Source organism: Phyllobates terribilis, unplaced genomic scaffold (genome assembly GCF_046119375.1).
Source record: "Phyllobates terribilis strain yellow unplaced genomic scaffold, ASM4611937v1 Scaffold_1__5_contigs__length_1240528914, whole genome shotgun sequence".
Lineage (NCBI taxonomy): Eukaryota > Metazoa > Chordata > Amphibia > Anura > Dendrobatidae > Phyllobates > Phyllobates terribilis.
Window position 1 is genome coordinate 318,738,226 of NW_027362761.1, and position 15,016 is coordinate 318,753,241.

Consider the following 15,016-nt stretch of genomic DNA (forward strand, 5'->3'; position numbering starts at 1 on the left):
CTGCTTTCAGGTTGAAAGTTTTACTGTAATGTGGAATTACACAGGATTAAATTAGATAAAGGAAAAAAACGTGGATTGTCTGCGCTGCTGATAAATTGGTATTAAGATCCAGGATAAACAAACTGTATTAATGAGGTTTTATTATCGACGCGTTTCGAAGTTGACACAATTCTTCCTCAGGATATAACTACATGACAAAAGTGTCAACTTCGAAACGCATAGATAATAAAAGCGCATTTGTACCGTTGTTTATCCTGGATCTTAATACTAATTTATCAGCAGTGTGGACAATCCATGTTATTTCTTTTATCCATTGTATCGGTTGGATGACCTGTGGACCTGCAGCAGCTGTAATCGTATGCCTTCATAATGCTGTGTATACACAACTTTATCAGATTAACATAACCTTTTTAATCTCTTAATTGTATACCGGATAAGAGTCTATTGCGCTGTTTGCTCTGCAGCTCCTGTAATATACAGGAATAAATTAAGTTTTTCTACAAGTATTAAAGTAATTAAACACAAATATTAAATGCATAACTGTTGCATGTAGCAATATGCGGACACCGCAGCTTCACATCCTTCTTTTCAGAAACATTCCAGAGTACACTATATGGACCCCTACACACTACACCTGCAGGAGCTTGTATGCATCCATCCGAAATCTATAGGCATTAATATAGTATTTTTTTGTTTTTACCTCTTTTGCAGTTATGACAGGTATCACTCTTCTGGGAAAGCTTTTTATACCATTTTGGAGTGTGTCTGTGGGAATTTGCCGATTAATGTAGAAGAGCATTTCTGAGGTCAGACACTGTTAGAGGAGAGGACCTGGCTCCCATTTTCCGTTTTTGTTTATCCTGAAGGTGTTGGATGGAGTTGACATCATGGCTGTGTGCGGCCTGTCAAATTCATCCACAACAAGCTCACCCAACAATGCCTTTATTGACCTTGTTTTGTGCACTGGCGCACGAAAAGTGCCTTCCCAAAACTGTTCCCACGAAGTTGGAAGGTACAATTGACCAAAATATCTTCGTATTCTAAAGCATTGAAGACATAGTCTTGATTCATTTACACTCGCATTGGTAGGTCAGCTAGTGGCATCATGTCTCCAGATATCTGGCAGCTTGTGTGCTTTCTAGTAAATAGGACAGGTGCGTAACTCCTGCCCCTTGCTCATGCTAACTGGCAGATATCCAAGGGTATTAAATCGCTGTCCCTGCTCCCCTCCTGATGAGGAAGTGAGCTGATCTGGAATACCCTTTTAAAATTTTCTTTCACTGGAACTAGGGGGCCTAGGCCAACCCCTTAGAAAAACCCATAGCATTATTGCTGCTACACCAAACTTTACAATTGGCCAAATTCAATCAGGCAGGTAACATTCTCCCGAGATTCACCGAACCCTGACTTGTCGATCAGATAGAGAAGTGTGATTTCTCACTCCACAAAATATGTTTCCACTGATCCAAAGTCCAGTCCTCTACACCACAGCATCACAGCATCCGACGCTTGTCTTTGTGATTACTGATGTAAGGCTTGAACAGTTTAGGGTTGATGAAAATGCTGAGGAGGTTTGGAGTTCTGCAGTTGAGTCAGAAGCACATTTGGCAGCTTTTATGCACTCTGCACTGAGCACATGGGGACTCCGTTCTGTAATTTTACATGGTCTGTCACTTTGTGGCCGAGTTACTGTGGTTTCTAAACTCTTACACTTTTCAATAATAACACTCACAGTTGATCGTTGAATATTTAGGAGTTAAGAAATTTCATAAACTGACGTGTTGCAAGGTGGCATTCCAGTACCGTACCACACTACAATTCATTAAGCTCTTAAGAAGAAACAATTGTTTTGCAAATTTTTGTAAAGGCAGACTGCATGGCTTTGTGATTGATGTTATAAAACCTGAATTCAATTATTAAATAAATCCTGTCAGCTGATTCACACTGCCCAAACCACAGGCAGCATGAATCAGAGCCTTGCAGTACAATTGCAGCCAGGGATATCCTCCTCTGGAATGTTCTAGCATTTCAGACAAAATATAGCTAGAAGATAAAGTTAGGTAGCATAGGCAGAGAAGAGACTAGTCTGGCGGCTCCCCTGCTGCTCTGTGTGATTGACAGGTCTCTCCTATGTGTGTACATTGGGAGAGACCTGTGAATCATTTGGCGCAGCTGGCAATGCTGCCACTCACATTACTTCTATCACCGTCCCCTGATGATGATTCATTTCAGGGAAAGAGGAGGCGGTATCATAAGTAGTTACTGTGGCATTGTTCAGCGAAGACAGAAGCTGCCATAGCTTCTCCATCACCCCTTAAGAAACAAGACATCAACAGGGGACAGTTGTTAATGAATACCTTTTCTTTTTCTTTGGTGTTTATTTCTATCGCTTCCGTGCCTTCTTCTTGTAAATAAACAATTATTTAAAAAAAACGAGGGCAGAAGCTTTGGTAAGTAACCTCAGCACTGCACCTTGATGACGTCCTGTTTCAGTGGAGGTGATATAAACTGCAAAGAAGTGACTGCAGGGCCACCCTCCTGTGACGTCCCATTTAATATTCCCCTCAAACAAAACATCAAAAGAAGTAATGAAAAAAATAAAAACACATAAAGGAAATAGCTGTATAGGGAATTTTATAATAAAGCACATTACAAAAATGATTAGGGCTTAAAGACAGATATTTCTAAAGTGCATTATACGTATCGGACAACCCCTTTAAGACATTTATGGCTTACTAGATGGTGGCCCGATTCAAATGCATCGGGTATTCTAGAATATGTATGCGGTACACCGGGCGCCATCAGCAGAGCGGTGTTTAAATTTGGCGCCATATATCGCTGATTGGTCGTGGCCGGCGGCCGCGACCAATCAGCGAACCGTTTTAGTGGCTGGCGGCAGCGACTAATCAGCACAGCGTTTTTTTACATTTGGCACCAATATCGCTGATTGGTCGCGGCCGGCGGGCGCAACCAATGAGCACAGCGTTTTTTAAATTTGGCGCCAATATCGCTGATTGGTCGCAGCTGAAGTATCCCGACCGGCGGCGCCGCTCACCGGTCCTCCCTTCACACTTGCCGTCGGGAGATCAGCGGGCCAAGGCGCTGATCTCCCGACGGTAGCCGCATGGAGGTCAGCGGCGCCGCGGGTCGGGGTACTTGTGCTGCCAGCAGCCGGGAGATGAGCCACTAACGGCCGCCATCTTTTTCTGAAATCCCGTGTCGCTGATTGGCCGCGGCCGGACCAATCAGCGACGCGGGATTTCCTGGACTGACGGACAGACAGACAGACAGACAGATGGGATAAGACAATTATATATATTAGATACTGCGGGAATTTCATGAATATCTGTGAATATCCCAATGAATATATTTCGAACATTATTCTTTAAATGGAAACTTGAAGTCCTTGACTCATAGACTCCTACATTTTTCGAACCTTGTTGCATAGCTGCATGGAATGTTCTTTTGGCTTCATGATGTGTTTTTTTTCCTGAAAAAAACCCTGATGCTTGAGCAGCTGTATTTATGCTACTTTAGATGTAATAAGATATACGGAACATAAAGTTAATGGGGCCTAAGCTTTATGTCCTGGCTACATACAAATGTTTTTAGATTCATTACAAAATGTATAAAAAAGCAGTGGCCCCTGGTCCACCAAAAAGGTTTCTTTTTTACTTTTAGTTAAAAACTTAGTGGTTAAACAATTTGGATCACAGTATTTTTTTCATGCAAAAACTCCAATTTCATATGTCATTCAACTTTTATGGACAGTGTAATCCATTTCCTCCTTTCACACCACGTTTTGCAAGGTATATTTTTATCTATTTTTTTTTTTTTTTTAATTTCAAAAAGTTTGCAAATACATACCACGTAATTAACCAAAGCAGCATATTTGGGTGTTTTATGTTTTTTTTTTGTTTTTTTTTATTGTGAGACTCTTTGACCTGCTGAAAAACTTGAGTATTGCTTCTTGCAGTTAAATTATGTGTCCTCTTCATTTTAGCTGCCTGAGAAGCGAGGTTACCCGCAGACCCCATGCTTGTTACTTCTCACTCAACTATCTTATAGTGTCATCACTGTATAAGATGAAATTTGTCTACTACTGAATACTTGATATCATAGCTCATTGCTCTAGGAAACAAATGTAATCTTCACAACTTTTTTCAAAGTCTATGAAAAACCGATCATAACGGATGTTCATCCAATTAACGGATCTGTTTTTAGCGCTGCTCATGCCCAGAACACTAGATGTGCTCAGTTAAATTGGATCTGTTACAAATGGAACAAAACGGATACAAAACACAAACTGGATCTGTTACAAATGGAACAAAACGGATACAAAACACAAACCAGTGTCCATTTATTAGTGGATCAGGTTTTATTTAACACTGTCACAAAAGGATGACAACTGGACATGTGAACAGAGCCTAAGCTGCATATTTATATGCCATGAGGAAGATAGTCATATGCAGCACATGTACCTGCACAGTTATGTTGGTACAGCAGTATTATTGTACTCATATTTCAGAAAATGAGCAGATGTTAAGTATAGATAAAGAGAATGCATTACATGTACTCCTTTTCCATCCCAACCTTGATCTGCTCCAGCAACTTCTGTCTCTGTTGCCAAGCGATCTATCTGGTACTCTGCTTACTTATTCATCTGTATGCTCTTATGACAGTTCTCTGTGTCTTCACTGACCAGCCTCCTAATTTACCTAGCCCCGCACTACTAGATGCATTATGTAAAATAGGAGGCAGGTCAGTGAAGGCACAGTGAGCTGTCATAAGAACATACAGATGAATAAGTAAGCAGAGCACCACATAGAGCGCCCCCCGTCCCCCCACAAGCCACCTTGAAGCATGAGAATATCATTATCTCCAAACTGAAAGTAAAGATTACACAAGAACCACAGCACGGATTTCATCAACCAAGGTATCATTTTAATCAGGGTAATGTCACCCACCTGACAGTGTATGTAGTTTACTGAGTACAATCCTGCTGACAGGTGTGTTTTAAACTTCCAGCATAATTCTGGAAGTTGCCTGTTATTGTGAGGGCAGGGAGCGATCACTTCAGCTCCGCCGCTGACAGGAGAAAAATGGCAGCAGAGCAGAGTTGCAGGGATCCATCCTCACCTCTTCTTCCTGCCCGGCGCTTCCTCACTGACACAGGCCTGTGCTGCTTGATGACGTCATCATGCAGCTCGTGCCTGGGTCAGAGCAAAAGTTTCCGGCAAAGAGGATGATGCTGCTGCAGGGGAGCGGGCTGAGAGGTAAGTTGTGTTTTTTCTTTTTTTTTATACTGAAATGATGGGGAGAGGAGCAGGAGAATGAGGAGAGGTGGGGGAGAGCAATGGTGGCGATGGGGAGAGCAATAATGGGACTGGGGAGAGCAGTGATGGGGATGGGAGAGCAACGATGGGGCTAGGAGAGCAATGATGGGGCTGGGGAAAGTAATGGTGGGGATGGGGAGAGCAATGATGGGGCTGAGGAGAGCAATGATGGGGCTGGGGAGAGCAATGATGGGGCCGGGGAGAGCAATGATGGGGATGGGGAGAGCAATGACAGGGCTGGGGAGAGCAATGACAGGGGTTGCTGGGAGAGCAATGATGGGGTGCTGGGAGAGAGCAATGATGGAGGTTTTTCTTTGCTTGTATTGTCAAGCCTTGTATATTTTCCATGTGCACATAACCTTACAGTTACTTGGGGAGAGTCACAGAGACTGAATAATTTATAGCATTGGCCTGCGGAGATTATAGTTTATGGGGGGGCACAGTGCAGCTTATCACTTTATATTTTGATTACTAAGTGGCTAATAGTATATTATTGGGGGGGTACATATCTGTAGTCAGGGGCGCAGTGCAGGGGAGACACATGTATGTATACAATATATGTGACATTGTTATTTTCTGGGATGTTGATCATCGTGACAAGACTAGTCGTGGCTGGGAGATGTCGACATGAAGGTCTGACCAGATGGAGAAAAAGCAGCAGAAACCATCTCTGATCAGATGAGAAGTCAGCGGTAAGTGCCTTGATGTAAATATTATTCTGTATCTGCACAGCCCCACAGCTGGGAGAAAATTAATTTTATTCCTCCTTGCAGCCTTTCTCTTTCAGTCACGGTTTCAGTCACCACTCTATACATAGAGAGCTGGCAAGCACTGACTGACAGCCGGCTCAGCATTAGGGTTAGCTGTCAGCAGGGCCGGTTTTAGGCAAAGTGGTATTTACGTGCCCTGAGTTCAGGCCGTTTAATAATAATCTTTATTTATATAGCGCCAACATTCGGCAGCGCTTAACAATTCACAGGTTCATATACAACAGTCATAAGTAACATAGCTAAAGATAATACAATAATTACAGCAAAAATAATGACGACCCTGCTCGTAAGAGCTTACAATCTACAATGAAGTGGGGGGTGACACAAAGTACAATGGCTTATTTACAAGGATGGTCCAGCCATCTTGACTGGATGAGGGATAGATAAAGGCTGCATGAGCTCATCACCAGCCAGTATCTGTAGTGCTTTTGGGTTCGGTGGAGAATTATGTTTGGAGAAATAATGAATGGGTTATAAGAAGATAAAAGGACTTTGATTAGGGAAGGTGATAGGTCGCCCTAAACAGGTGTGTTTTTAGGGAGCGCCAAAAACTGTGTAAGTTGTGGTTCATCCTAATTTCTTGGGGTAGAGCATTCCAAAGAATAGGTGCAGCTCGGGAGAAGTCTTGAAGCCGGGAGTGCGGATGTTAGTCTGAAGTCGCTTACGGAGCGTAGAGAGCGGGTAGGCCGATAAACAGAAATGAGGGAAGAGATGTAGGGGGGTGCCACACTGTGGAGAGCTTTGTGGGTGAGAACAAGCAATTTAAATTGGATCCTATAATTCATGGGCAGCCAGTGCAATGACTGGCACAGAGCGGAGGAGTCTGAATAACGGTTAGCCTAGTAGATGACCCTGACTGCAGCATTAAGGATGGACTGGAGGGGGGAAAGTCGAGTGAGGGGGAGGCCAATTAATAAAGAGTTACAGTAGTCAAGGCGGGAGTGGATCAGGGCAACAGTGAGGGTTTTTGTTGTTTCCAAGGTGAGAAAGGGGCGGATTCTAGAGATGTTGCTTGCACCTGAAGAACAAGAGCGGGTAAGAGATTATATATGGAAGGTGAAGGACCTGCTGGCTCGGTGTTATTGTGGTGCCACACACGGAGACAGAGATGTCAGATTTAGATAGGTGAGTAGATGGCGGGAGCAGAAGAAGTTCAGTTTTGGAAAGGTTGAGTTTCAGGTAGAGAGCGGACATGATGTTAGAAACTGCGGCCAGACAGTCACTGGTGTTCTGTAGTACAGCGGGGGTAAGGTCAGGGTATGAGGTGTAAAGTTGTGTGTCATCAGCATAAAGATGGTACTGCAAACCAAATTTGCTGATGGTCTGTCCAATTGGGGCTGTGTAGAGAGAGAAGAGAAGAGGGCCAAGGACTGAACCCTGAGGAACCCCAATAGTGAGAGGAAGAGGGGAAGAAGTGGAGCCAGTAAATGATACACTGAAAGAGCGGTCAGATAGGTAGGAGGAGAACCAGGAGAGAGCAATGTCCTTTATGCCGATTGAGTGGAGCATAGAGAGTAGGAGGTGGTGGTCTACGGTGTCAAAAGCTGCAGAGAGGTCAAGAAGAATGAGCAGAGAGTGGTCACCATTACGTTTTGCTGTCAGAAGGTCATTGGTTACTTTGATGAGTGCAGTTTCTGTAGAATGTAGGGGGCGGAAGCCGGACTGTGATGGGTCTAGAAGAGAGTGAGTGGAGAGGTAATTGGTAAGGCGGGAGTAGACCAGGCGCTCCAAGAGTTTAGAGATGAAGGGAAGATTGGAGACTGGTCTGTAGTTGTTTATGCAGGAAGGGTCAAGAGAGGGCTTTTTTAATAATAGAGTAATGATGGAGTGTTTGAAGGAGGAGGGGAAGATACCAGAAGAGAGGGAGAGGTTGAAGATTTTAGTTAGGTGAGTAGTGACGACTGAAGAGTAGATGTGAGGGTATGGGGTCAGTGGTGCATGTAGTGGGATGAGAAGAAGAGAGGAGCCTGGAGACTTCGTCTTCTGTGACTGGGTCAAATGCGGAGAGTGATCCAGAGGGGATGTGGGGGTCACGGCACTTGGTGGCTGGGAGATTATTTCCTGACGGATGGTGTCTATTTTCTCTGTGAAGTAGGAGGCCAAGTCCTCGGCACAAATGTCCATGGTGGGGGCCTGCGCTTTAGGACTGAGGAGAGAGTGAAAGGTATCGAAGAGTTTTTTGGGGTTGTTGGATAGTGAGGAGATCATGGTGGTGAAGTAGGTCTGTTTGGCAAGGTGAAGGGCAGAGTTACAGGTTTTTAGCATAAATTTGTAGTGGATAAAGGTTTCTAGTGTTTTCTAGTGTTTAATGAGCGTGATCGACAATATTGAAGTTGTTCGACGCTGGTTTCCCATCTTCTTTACACCGGTTGAGGAAGAATGATGGGAACACTGCCTGGAATTATAAATGCACACACCTCACATACACACACTGCTTTATGCTGAAGAGAATGAAGATGTTCCTCACTATGAGCTGCAGCTTCTCCTGCTCACAGCTGCACTGTCCCAGCAGACACCTCTCTGCCCTCTCATCTGCTGGGAGCTGACAGGAGCTGGAGGAGGCTGGCAGGAGCAGGGGGAGGCGGACAGGAGCAGGGGGAGGCGGACAGGAGCAGGAGGAGGCTGGTAGGGCAAGGGGAGGCTGGCAGGAGGAAGGGGAGGCTGGCAGCAGGAGGCTGACAGGAACAGGAGGAGGTTGACAGGAGGAGGCTGGCAGGAGCAGGACGAGGCTGACAGGAGAAAGGGGAGGCTGGCAGGAACAGCCTGTCAGGAGCAGGAGGAGCAGGAAGAGGCTGACAGGAGCAGATGGAGGCTGGCAGGAGAAAGGGGAGGCTGACAGGAGCAGGAAGAGGCTGACAGGAGCAGGAGGAGGCTGGCAGGAGAAAAGGAGAGGCTGGCAGGAGCAGGAGGAGGCTGGCAGGAGCAGGAGGAGGCTGGCAGGAGCAGGAGGAGGCTGGCAGGAAGAGGCTGACAGGAGCAGGAGGAGGCTGGCAGGAGAAAGGGGAGGCTGACAGGACAAGGCTAGCAGGAGGAGGCTGGCAGGAGCAGCACAGCACAGAGGTGGACACAGGAGAGCGTATCTAGCAGCTCAGCTCGGTAGGTGCGGGGTCTCTGGCTCTCTCTCCCCTCAGGCTCTGTGCAGGAGGACAGGAGCACCGGCCAATGAGCGCTTCTATCACTCTGTAGGGGCGGTTCAGTGGCCAGTGCTCCTGTCCTCCACTGCATGCTCATCTTTCAGTGCAACACCTTCACCGAAGGTCTTGAAGCTCTTCAGACTGCAAGGCCTGTAGTGACATCATGGTCATATGATCGTGGTCACTACAGGTCCTCAACCAGTCTCTACATCGGAAGCTTCACTGATAATGCTATTATCAGTGAAGTTCCTGCCGTAGCTGCTGGGGGCCCCCAAGGGAGTGGGGGCCCTAGGCAGATGCCCAGTCTGCCCTGCCCTAACGCTGGCCCTGGCTGTCAGTCAGTACTGGGGGGCTCGGTTACAGCCACCGCTGTCTGTGCTCAGAGTTGACTGAAACTGTGTGCCAGTGCCACCCGTGTGACTGAAAGAGAGAGGTTGCCAGAAGTAATAAAGTTAATTTTCTCCAGGCTGCAGGACTCTCATTGCAGTCGCCGCACGGTGTCAGAACCTGCAGATTAACCGGTTAATAGCGTTATTTTACATGACAAGTTCCCTTTAACAGCTTATGATCAATTTGAGACTTCATATACAAAGTAGGTCATGTTTGTCCTCATAAAATCGTATACAAGTGTTTGCTTTCCTTCTTCTTTACGTTAATAAAATAGATTTAATTTAAAAAAAAATGTGTTCATCCTCGTGACCATGCTGGTTTATTACAGTCCAGTCTGTGTTACCAACCATATGCTGTAAATTGGCAGTTTTCCATTTATTACTTACAGAAGCTGTACAGTTTGCCAGTTGCCACAGCTGCACAAGTGCCTGTCTACATTATATGAGTATAGATGAAGGAGTTCTTTTGTGACTATTTTCTTCCTATGATTTTGCCATTACAGTACGCTTCTGATTATTTAAAGGGGTAGCCTGACAGTGGCCTTATGCTTACCGTCTGGGCAGAGAAATATCAAGCATGATAGATTTTATCATGCAAGGTCCCTAATTGCACCGCTGGATGGCAGAAAAGGTGATCTGGCTTTATTTAATTATTCGCATGAAACAAATAATGAGTAAGGCTATGCGCCCACGATGCAGAAATGCTCAGGATTTTTTCTACATACGTTTTCCTGCCAGGGACATGTGGATGTGAAGCGTTCTTCACTTGCATTTCCGCATTCGGGTTGTCAAGCGCTTTCCAAGAGATTTTAGCATCACTTGGAAAGTGCTTGACAACTTGGTCACACTATATAAATCCATGCAAACTGCATGGATTTATATAGTGTGACCCCAAAGAATGGTTAAAAATAAAAAAATAAATGTATACTTACCCTCCGATGGCCCCCGATGTCCTGCTTTACACTCAGTTCTCCCTTGCCGGCAGCGGTGGATTGAAGGACCTGCCGACGTCAGCGTCGCGTGACCCGTCACATGACTCTGACGTCAGCGCAGGTCCTTCATTCCATCGCGAAGTGCCCGGAAGAAAGGAGGAGCGCACCGCGGGCCGCCGGAAGGTAAATATACATTTATTTTTTATTTTATTCTTTTTTTACAGATTTTTTAATGGTACCTGGGTGTGGATGAGACTCTCCTCTCCTGCACACCTGGGTACCATCCGCTCATTAGAACGCGCCAATTACGCAAGTACAGATGCAGATTATCATTGGGGGACATGGCAGGCCTTCTACCATGCGTTTTTTAAGCGTTTCTGCAGCGTTTTTGCCGCTGCGGAAACGCTTAAAAACGCATCGTGGGCACACAGCCTTACACAGATGTAAATATTTACAGATATTGCTCCATGCTAAAGTATCTTCATGGTTGCCAAATGAGCACTGCTTATTTTAAATAGTGGTTATTACCTGGCAATCCAAATGTTGCAGACATGATTAATCAACTATACAGTTGGTTTTTGATCCTCTATAAGCCTGCAAGCTTTTTCTGTTGTTTTGATTCAATTTGTATCAATATACACTGTGTTCCACATTATTATGCAAATAATATTTTCTCAGATTTTCCCAAATTACCTATATGAATTGCAGTCATTGTAATTTTCCAGTCAAATAACTATTAGAGTACAATTGAAAGGTTTTTGTACAAACTGCCTATGATAACAGTATATTTAAAAAAAAAAAATAAAACACTCAAAATGCATGTTCCAAATTATTATGCACAGCAGAGTTTTCAACCTTTTCATTTTAATAAAGAACAAAAAAATGGTCATTTTTGAAACTATAAGCATTAGCAGGTTATTACAAACTGAAATCAAACAGTTTTCAACTCAAAACTTTATTCTAGGTGATGTAACATTTGCACATAGGACCACTTGTTCGAAAGGAGCTTCTGAACTCTCTCGTCCATTGAATTTGTCAGGTTTTGGATGGTTTCTGCTTCAATTGTTTTGCATGAGGACAGAATACCCTCCCAGAGCTGTTGCTTAGATGTGAACTGCCTCCCGCCATCATAGACACTCCTTTTGATGATGCTCCAGAGGTTCTCAATGGGGTTGAGGTCAGGGGAGCATGGGGGTCACACCATAAGTTTTTCCCCTTTTATGCCCATAGCAGCCAGAGATGCAGATGTGTTATGTGCAGCATGAGACGGTGCATTATCATGCATGAAAATGATCTTGCTGCGGAATGCGCGGTTCTTCTTCTTGAACCATGGCAGGAAGTACTGTTTGAGAAACTCAACATACATTATGGAGTTCATCTTTACCCCTTCAGGGACAATCTCTCTCCCCATGATTCCAGCCCAAAGCATTACTCCACCTCCTCCTTGTTGGCGTCGTAGCCATGTTTGCATGGGGTGTCCATCAACCAGCCATCCTCCACTCCATCCATCTGGACCATCGAGATCATTTCATGCATGATAATGCCCCGTCTCATGCTGCACATGATGATGATGGGAGGCAGTTCACATCTAAGCAACAGCTCTGGGAGGGTATTCTGTCCTCATGCAAAACAATTGAAGCAGAAACCATCCAAAACCTGACAATATTGCACGCCCCACTTTTCAGTTTTTACTTTTTTTAAAAAGTTTAAAATATCCAATAAATTTCGTTCCACTTCATGATTGTATCCCACTTGTTGTTGATTCTTCCCCCCAAAAATTAGAATTTTATATCTTTATGTTTGAAGCGAGAAATGTGGCAAAAGGTAGAAAAGTTCAAGGGGGCCAAATACTTTCACAAGGCACTGTATATGGAGATGAAGTGAGGAGGCAGAGTTATCTTCCAGGCAGCCTCCTCCCCAGAGCCTGGAAGAGGTCATTTATATAAAATGATGAAAGATTATTTATCTCTTCCGTAGTCTATAGCCTGTATGCCCATATTAATAGTTTACATAGATCAAATGTGGTGACAGATTCCCTTAAACAGACCCAGATCAGATTTGCAGTGCATGCAGGAAACTGAATATGCCCTGTAACTCGGGCTTACATGGCAACCAATAGCTTTTTATGACCTTATATGGGTCATAAAGTATGGAATAAAAAAAATAAAGAAATAGAAATAAAAAACTGAAAAAATAATTAAAAAATGTAAAATAAAAGAAAACCATTGCCAGTCCAACTTGCTGTTACAAGCCCTGCCCCATAAGAAAAAAAATGATGTCTAATATATCTAAATAATTGTTAAAGGGGAACATAATTTAAGATATTTTTTGTGGCCTTTTGAGATATAGTAAAAAAAATGGATGTAAACACACACCTTTCCTTTTTTATTTTACATTACATTATTTAGCAAAAATAAAAAATCTGAATATAAAAAAAATAAGCCATTTAGGGATATTTGATATGATTCAATGTGAATCAAATTCACTTCGAATTTTCTTGGCAAGTTTGAACAAATTGCAATTAAATTTGCACATATTTCCCGAAAAAGCACTTGCTTCCATTTTACACATTGTAGAAGATTGCATCAGCCACAGAAGGTTCACATGACCTCAGGTTTGGCTGTGTGGGCATCTCCATAATGCCTTGCATCTATCAGTAGGGGTAGCATAGCTTGTATAAAAGCCAAAGCTGAAAATGCAGCAGCCAATTTTGACTGCTTTAGAATGGTGAGAAGACATCAGAGCTCACAGCTCAACAATAGTGATAGGGAAAGCTCTAAAACATTGGACAAATATTCCAGACAGTAAGTGGTGTACATCTGCTGCAGCACTGAAGAAGATAAGTGTAGTTTTTGCATTCCTTGTGAAATATTTTTTTTCTAAAGTAGGAAGTAATTGTTTTAAAATATAAAAGAAAATTAATAAAAAAACTAGACATTTAAGTGTAACTTTATACCTCACAAAGTGGTGTGTGTGTGTCACAAACATTTTTTTTTTTGCGCAACTGTTTGACTAGTCAAATTTCACATCTTTACACACCACACCAATACCATTGTCTGTAGCATATCTTTTTAGGTTCACTTTTGGAAGAAGGGAGAATTGTTTTAAAAAATATAGCAAAAAAATCCCAGACATTTAACTGTGCATGTTTGCTTTTGCACATCTGTTTTACTAGTCCAATTTGACACCCATGTATGGCACACTAATACAGCGGCATGTTGCAGAAAATAGGAGACTTCTTGGCTGTGTACTGATCTACCTAGCATTTCTTGTTATATCATTTTTGGGAAGGGAGGAGGAGAATTTTGTTAAAAAATTAGCACAAAAAATCCAGAGACATACCTTTGCATGTTTGTGTTTGCTCACCTGTTTTACTAGTCTAATTTGACACCCGTACATGCCAAACCAACCCAATTTTTTAGGTGTACCTCTACAACTAGCATTTTTCTGTTATACCATTTTTGTAAAGGGGTGGGGAATAGCAAAAAAAAATAATTAAAAAAAATCCATACTTTTATCAGTGCATGATTGATTTTACACACCAGTAGTGTTGAGCAAGTATGTTCTTGTTATGCACACCCCCGGACTGACTGGCGTGTGCGGGTGTTGTGGTTCCACTGGACCATGGACCGGAGAGTGCCTGGAGGGGCGTGACTAAGTATCTGGCCGATCCGACCAAGGTGGCACGACGGCATACGACGCCAGTGCACCAGGGAGAAACCGGGCAGAGGGACCAGGTGCTACTCCAGGTCAAACTCCGGACACGGGGGTTGACCCACACTGGGATTACTGGAACAGGCAGGTTAGGCTGGCACAGACTGGTGGATGTAAGCAAACACGGCAGGTATGCAGATGAGTGGATACAGGCGAGTATGCAGGCAGGGAGGTACTGGCCGAAAGGACGGGCTGGAGCACAGAGAGGTTAAGACCCAGTACAGACTGGGTCACAGAACCGCAGATGCGGTAGACAACCACAGCAGAGAGGGAACGCCCGAAGCGGTGGGCAAGAACAGAGCAGGACGGGGCTGCAGGAGCAGCGAGCACAAGCAGGGCAGGACAGGACTGCCGGAGCAGCGGGCAGAAGCAGGGCAGGGCGGAAACCGCAGAAGCAGTAAGCAAGATAAGAGCAGAGCAGAAACCGCAAGAGCGGCAAGCTAAGCAGGAGCAGAGCGGACACCGCAGAGCGGTAAACAAGGCAGGAGCAGAGCAGAAACCGCAAGAGCGGCAAGCTAAGCAGGAGCGGAGCGGACACCGCAGAGCGGTAAACAAGGCAGGAGCAGAGCAGAAACCGCAAGAGCGGCAAGCTAAGCAGGAGCAGAGCGGACACCGCAGAGCGGTAAACAAGGCAGGAGCAGAGCAGAAACCGCAAGAGCGGCAAGCTAAGCAGGAGCAGAGCGGACACCGCAGAGCGGTAAACAAGGCAGGAGCAGAGCAGAAACCGCAAGAGCGGCAAGC

At 44.4% G+C, this 15,016-nt stretch overlaps 1 protein-coding gene across 3 annotated transcripts in view; it reads left to right on the forward strand.

Annotated features, from left to right (window-relative positions):
- The window catches only part of LOC141259451 (catechol O-methyltransferase-like), a 164,432-nt gene that overhangs the window by 87,028 nt on the left and 62,388 nt on the right, over window positions 1-15,016 (forward strand). The window lies entirely within an intron of this gene.